The sequence below is a fragment of the Electrophorus electricus genome, chromosome 1, assembly GCF_041902795.1.
Source record: "Electrophorus electricus isolate QZ-2024a chromosome 1, ASM4190279v1, whole genome shotgun sequence".
NCBI classification, from domain to species: Eukaryota; Metazoa; Chordata; class Actinopteri; order Gymnotiformes; family Gymnotidae; genus Electrophorus; species Electrophorus electricus.
Window position 1 is genome coordinate 10,779,042 of NC_137497.1, and position 7,179 is coordinate 10,786,220.

Here is a 7,179-nt window from a genome sequence, read left to right on the forward strand (position 1 = left end):
AGCGTTAGTGTGTGTTAGTGTAGTGTTACTGTGTTAATGCTGAACTGTATTTCCGGACCAGCTGAGTGAGGGCACTGTTCTCTTTGCTCAGCTCTTGGTACTCCAGACCTTTAGAATGATATAAGTTTGGAATTTAACTGCCCTTGTTTCTGTCTTTATTATTAATAGATCTCTGCCCAGCTCTGCCCCGTATGCTTTGTTTGTGGTGTTCCTGTGCACCTTTAATGATGTTGCTCCACTTAAGAATACAATCATTAGGGACAAAAAATGAGTACCTTGGTATAATGAGCACATTCACAATTTAAATCAAAACACTCTCCTCACATGATGCAGAAAAGATGGTCCATGCATTTATTACATCAAGATTGGACTATTGTAATGCAATAATATCTGGCGGTAACATTAAGCACTCCAAATGGATACAAAAGAAAAGGTTTTTATTGGCTCCCAGTGCTCCAGTGCAAAAGAAAAACCACATCCCATCAAAAACATACAAAAATGTTAAAAAAAGGAAAGTTTAGCATTTACAAAAATAAAAGTCCAGCAATCATAAATTCTCCAATATCAATCAACTTCAAAACATCACTCTTGAATTTTCCCTTAAAAACTTAAATAAGGAAAAACAGCAAATGAGGTGATGTCACTTCCTGTCTTTGGGCAGGCATATTCCCCATAAAAGTCCCCTTTAACACACTATGGTTTCTTTTCCCTCCAAAACAACATGGAAGCCTCTCCACAAAAATAATCACAGGTAAGTTATTTTTCTCTTAATCTACTTTTGTTTTACCTACTTCAATCAAATATACAGACTTTCCTGGCTAGATAAACATTATACTTAAACTCTAGTAACATATTATAAGAACAATATTTCATCTTAAATACTTACAATAAATTTCTCTTTCTCTGCAGGTCCTCACTAAATAACACTATTTCCATGTTAAACATTACTCATTAAATCACATCATCAGTAAAGTTTAACCAAACAATTCCTGTATGTTAATTTACACACACACACACACACACACACACACACACACACACACACACACACACACACACACACACACAGACACACATGCATCTTAAACACAAGAGTCCATATGAACACACTGTGGTGGAGGGTAACTATCATAATACATTACACTCATACTACTGTGTACAACATCTGTATCACTCCAACACAGAAAACAGAATGAGAAACCTTTCAGTTTCCAAAGATTTCCACCTTTAATGTGTAGATTTGTACAGAGTTTAACACAGTGAGGTTATGATTCCACAGCATGTGTAACTTGTAGAACAGTATTTATGTCATATGTACAGAAATCAACTGCAGCTCAGTCCTTTATTTGAGCATCATTTATTGTATGTGTGTGTATGTGTGTGTGTATGTGTGTGTGTGTGTGTGTGTGTGTGTGTGTGTGTGTAAAAGAGTGAGAGGTATAGAGTGAATGACAGAGAGAGATGTGTAGCGTGTATGTGTGAGAAAGAAGTGTAGTGTGTGTAAGAGTGTGTGTGAGAGAGAGGTGTGTGTGTGTGTGAGAGGGAGAGAGAGAGAGAGGTAGTGTGTGTGTGTGTGTGTGTGTGTGTGTGTGTGTGTGTGTGTGTGTGTGCGTACGTTTGCGTGAGAGACTTGTGTGTGTAATGGTGTGTGTGAGAGAGAAAGAGAGAGAGGTGTTTTGTGTGTGTGTGCATACGTTTGCGTAAGAGACTTGTAGTGTGTGTGTGTGTGTCACAGAGAGATGTACTGTGTGTTTGTGTGTGTGAGAGGTGTGTGTTTGTGCGTGTGTGTGTGACAGAGAGAGACAGGTGTATTTTGTGGTATTGTGTGTGTGTGTGTGTGTGTGTGTGTGTGTGTGTGTGTGTGTGACACAAGGGTGTAGTGTGTGTGTGTGCAGGCGTGCAAGAGAGAGGTGTAGCGTGTGTTTGTGTGTGTGTGTTTGTGTGTGTGTGTTTGTGTGTGTGTGTTTGTGTGTGTGTGTTTGTGTGTGTGTGTTTGTGTGTGTGTGTTTGTGTGTGTGTGTTTGTGTGTGTGTGTTTGTGTGTGTGTGTTTGTGTGTGTGAGAGCGAGAGAAAGGTGTTTTGTGTGTTTGTGTGTGTCTGTGTGAGAGAGAGGGAGACACACACACACAAAGGTGTAGTGTGTGTGTGTGTGTGTGTGTGTGTGTATTTTATACTCAGCAGGCATGTGTGTATTATGATGTTCACCAGTTGTGTGTTTCCCTGCAGACTCAGGTGTTCCTCCAGGACACAGGAGGCTATTCTAGCTCACACACACACACTGAGGAGTTATAATAAACCCAAAACCCTGCATAGAGGGGCTCAGTGAATGTGGAGTGGAGTGTGTGTAAGTGTGTGAGTGTGTGTGTGTGAGAGGAGACGCTGTAGAAGGACAGAGTGCCGGCGGGCCAGTCCAGATACACTCCTACTCTGTTTGAGCTGGAGGGGGCAGAGATGGTAGTTCTCTTCTTATTATTGTGCCAGACAGTGTAACTGTTATCAGAGCAGTTCAGACTCCAGGACTTTAGATTACGTCCAAACCAACAGTCATCACTGGCTCCTTTCCTGCTGACTCCTTTATATGTCACTGATATACCAGCCTTCCTCCCACTGCACTCAACCTCCCAGTAAGAGCGTCCAGTCAGACTCTCTCTACACGCAACCTGCTTCCAGACATCAAATCTCTCTGGATGATCAGGATACGGTTGTTGCTCCTTCACACACGTCACCTTTCTGTTCCCCTCAGACAGAGAGAGACGTGTGTGTGCTGTGTTTGGGTCCAGTGTGAGATCACATGCATCTGCACACAAGAAGACACATTAGAGGAGAGATCACAAATACTGTGTGTGTGTGTGAGTGTGTGTGTGTGTGAGTGTGTGTGTGAGTGTGTGTGTGTGTGAGTGTGTGTGTGTGTGTGTGAGTGTGTGTGTGTGTGAGTGTGTGTGTGTGTGTGTGAGTGTGTGTGTGTGTGAGTGTGTGTGTGTGTGTGTGTGTGTGTGTGTGAGTGTGTGTGTGTGTGAGTGTGTGTGTGTGTGAGTGTGTGTGTGTGTGAGTGTGTGTGTGTGTGAGTGTGAGTGTGTGTGAGTGTACATTATATTTACTGCTTACATTTTCTTATTCCTCGTTTGATTCTGATCTCCCCTGCGTGCTCCACCCTAAAGAAACACACACAAACAGATAGTAGTTCTCTCTCTCTCTCACATACACACAGATAATAGTTCTGTCTCTCGCTCTCTCTCTGTCTCACACACAGATAATAGTTCTGTCTCTCTCTCTCTCACCCACACACACAGATAATAGTTCTCTCTCTCTCTCTCTTTCTCTCGGTCTCACAGTGATAATAGTTCTGTCTCTGCCTCACATATACACACAGATAATAGTTCTGACTCTCTCTCTGTCTCACAAACAGATAATAGTTCTGACTCTCTCTCTGTCTCACACACAGATAATAGTTCTGTCTCTCTCTCTCACACACACAAATAATAGTTCTGTCTCTCTCTCACACATAGATAATAGATCTGTCTCTCTCTCACACACACAGATAATAGTTGTCTCTCTCTCTGTCTCACACACAGATAATAGTTCTGTCTCTCTCTCTCTCTCGGTCTCACACACAGATAATATTTCTATCTCTCTCTCTCTCACATATACACAGATAATAGTTCTGTCTCTCTCTCTGTCTCACACACAGATAATAGTTCTGTCTGTCTCTTTCTCTCTCTCTGTCTAACACACAGATAATAGTTCTGTCTCTCTCTCTGTCTCACACACAGATAATAGTTCTGTCTCTCTCTCTAACATACAAACAGATAATAGTTCTCTCTCTCTCTCTCTCTTGGTCTCACACAGATAATAGTTCTGTCTCTCTCTCGGTCTCACACACAGATAATATTTCTGTCTCTCTCTCTCACATACACACAGATAATAGATCTGTCTCTCTCTTGGTCTCACACAGATAATAGTTCTGCCTCTCTCTGTATCACACACAGATAATACTTCTGTCTCTCTCTCTCACACACAGATAATACTTCTGTCTCTCTCTCACACACACAGATAATAGTTCTCTCTCTCTCTCACACGGATAACAGTTCTGTCTCTTTCTCTCTCTCACACAGATAATAGTTCTGTATGTCTGTCTCACACACAGATAATAGTTCTGTCTGTCTCTCTCTGTCTCACACACAGATAATAGTTATGTCTCTCTCTCGTTCTCACACACACATAATAGTTCTATCTCTCTCTCTGTCTGACACACAGATAATAGTTCTGTCTCTCTCTCTCACACACACAGATAATAGTTCTGTCTCTCTCTCACACATAGATAATAGATCTGTCTCTCTCTCACACACACAGAAAATGGTTGTCTCTCTCTCTGTCTCACACACAGGTAATAGTTCTGTCTCTCTCTCTCTCTCTCTCTCTCTCGGTCTCACACACAGATAATAGTTCTGTCTGTCTCTCTCTCTCTCTCTCTCTCTCTGTCTAACACACAGATAATAGTTCTGTCTCTCTCTCTCTCACACAGATAATAGTTCTGTCTCTCTCTTTCACACACACACAGATAATAGCTCTCTCTCTCTCTCTCTCTCTCTCTCTCGGTCTCACACAGATAATAGTTCTGTCTCTCTCTCGGTCTCACACACAGATAATATTTCTGTCTCTCTCTCACACACAGATAATAGTTCTCTCTCTCTCTCACATGGATAACAGTTCTGTCTCTTTCTCTCTCTCACACAGATAATAGTTCTGTATGTCTCTGTCTCACACAGATAATAGTTTTCTCTCTCTCTCTCTCTCTCTCTCACACAGATAATAGTTCTGTATGTCTCTGTCTCACACACAGATAATAGTTCTCTCTCTCTCTCTCTCACACACACAGATAATAGTTCTCTCTCTCTCTCTCTCTCTCTCGCTCACACACACAGATAATAGTTCTCCCTCTCTCTCTCCCTCTCTCTCTCTGTCTCACACTTAATAGTTCTGTCTCTCTCTCTCGGTCTCACACAGATAATAGTTCTGTCTCTCTCTCTCGGTCTCACACAGATAATAGTTCTGTCTCTCTCTCGGTCTCACACAAAGATAATAGTTCTGTCTCTTTCTCTCTCACACAAAGATAATAGTTATGTCTCTCTCTCTCTGTCTCACACATGGATAATAGTTCTCTCTCTCTCTCTCGGTCTCAAACAGATAATAGTTCTGTCTCTCTCTCGGTCTCACACACATAATATTTCTGTCTCTCTCTCACATACACACAGATAATAGTTCTGTCTGTCTCTCTCTCTCTCTCTCTCTCTCTCTCTCTCTCTCACATGCACACAGATAATAGTTCTGTCTCTCTGTCTCACACACAGATAATAATGTCTCTCTCTCTGTCTCACACACAAATAATAGTTCTATCTCTCTCTGTCTCACAGATAATGGCTCTCTCTCTCTCGCTCTCTCTCTCTCTCTCTCGGTCTCACAAACAGATAACAGTTCTGTCTCTTTCTCTCTCTCACACAGATAATAGTTCTGTCTGTCTCTCTCTGTCTCACACACAGATAATAGTTATCTCTCTCTCTCTCTCTCTCACACACACAGATAATAGTTCTCTCTCTCTCTCCCTCTCTCTCTCTGTCTCACACTTAATAGTTCTGTCTCTCTCTCTCGGTCTCACACAGATAATAGTTATGTCTCTCTCTCGGTCTCACACAGATAATAGTTATGTCTCTCTCTCGTTCTCACACACACATAATAGTTCTATCTCTCTCTCTGTCTGACACACAGATAATAGTTCTGTCTCTCTCTCTCACACACACAGATAATAGTTCTGTCTCTCTCTCACACATAGATAATAGATCTGTCTCTCTCTCACACACACAGAAAATGGTTGTCTCTCTCTCTGTCTCACACACAGGTAATAGTTCTGTCTCTCTCTCTCTCTCTCTCTCTCTCTTGGTCTCACACACAGATAATAGTTCTGTCTGTCTCTCTCTCTCTCTCTCTCTCTGTCTAACACACAGATAATAGTTCTGTCTCTCTCTCTCTCACACAGATAATAGTTCTGTCTCTCTCTTTCACACACACACAGATAATAGCTCTCTCTCTCTCTCTCTCTCTCTCTCTCGGTCTCACACAGATAATAGTTCTGTCTCTCTCTCGGTCTCACACACAGATAATATTTCTGTCTCTCTCTCACACACAGATAATAGTTCTCTCTCTCTCTCACATGGATAACAGTTCTGTCTCTTTCTCTCTCTCACACAGATAATAGTTCTGTATGTCTCTGTCTCACACAGATAATAGTTTTCTCTCTCTCTCTCTCTCTCTCTCTCTCTCACACAGATAATAGTTCTGTATGTCTCTGTCTCACACACAGATAATAGTTCTCTCTCTCTCTCTCTCACACACACAGATAATAGTTCTCTCTCTCTCTCTCTCTCTCGCTCACACACACAGATAATAGTTCTCCCTCTCTCTCTCCCTCTCTCTCTCGGTCTCACACTTAATAGTTCTGTCTCTCTCTCTCGGTCTCACACAGATAATAGTTCTGTCTCTCTCTCTCGGTCTCACACAGATAATAGTTCTGTCTCTCTCTCGGTCTCACACAAAGATAATAGTTCTGTCTCTTTCTCTCTCACACAAAGATAATAGTTATGTCTCTCTCTCTCTGTCTCACACATGGATAATAGTTCTCTCTCTCTCTCTCGGTCTCAAACAGATAATAGTTCTGTCTCTCTCTCGGTCTCACACACATAATATTTCTGTCTCTCTCTCACATACACACAGATAATAGTTCTGTCTGTCTCTCTCTCTCTCTCTCTCTCTCTCACATGCACACAGATAATAGTTCTGTCTCTCTGTCTCACACACAGATAATAATGTCTCTCTCTCTGTCTCACACACAAATAATAGTTCTATCTCTCTCTGTCTCACAGATAATGGCTCTCTCTCTCTCGCTCTCTCTCTCTCTCTCTCGGTCTCACAAACAGATAATAGTTCTGTCTCTCTCTCTCTCTCTCTGTCTCACACAGATCATTTTTCAGTCTCTCTCTCTCTCACATACACACAGATAATAGTTCTGACTCTCTCTCTCTCTCTGTCTCACACACAGATAATAGTTCTGTCTCTCACACACAGATAATAGTTGTCTCTCTCTCTGTCTCACAAACAGATAATAGTTCTGTCTCTCTCTCCCTGTCT

At 41.8% G+C, this 7,179-nt stretch overlaps 1 pseudogene across 1 annotated transcript in view; it reads right to left on the minus strand.

The window, feature by feature from the left end:
- Nucleotides 1-420: 420 nt before the first annotated feature.
- Nucleotides 421-7,179, minus strand: part of LOC118241459 (NACHT, LRR and PYD domains-containing protein 3-like) — a 53,231-nt pseudogene continuing 46,472 nt past the window's right edge. Inside the window, exons 12-13 of the transcript XR_014122873.1 lie at nucleotides 3,106-3,152; nucleotides 421-2,797 (exon numbers count right to left, since the gene is read on the minus strand). The product of XR_014122873.1 is annotated as an NACHT, LRR and PYD domains-containing protein 3-like (transcript). The remainder of the gene's footprint in view (nucleotides 2,798-3,105; nucleotides 3,153-7,179) is intronic.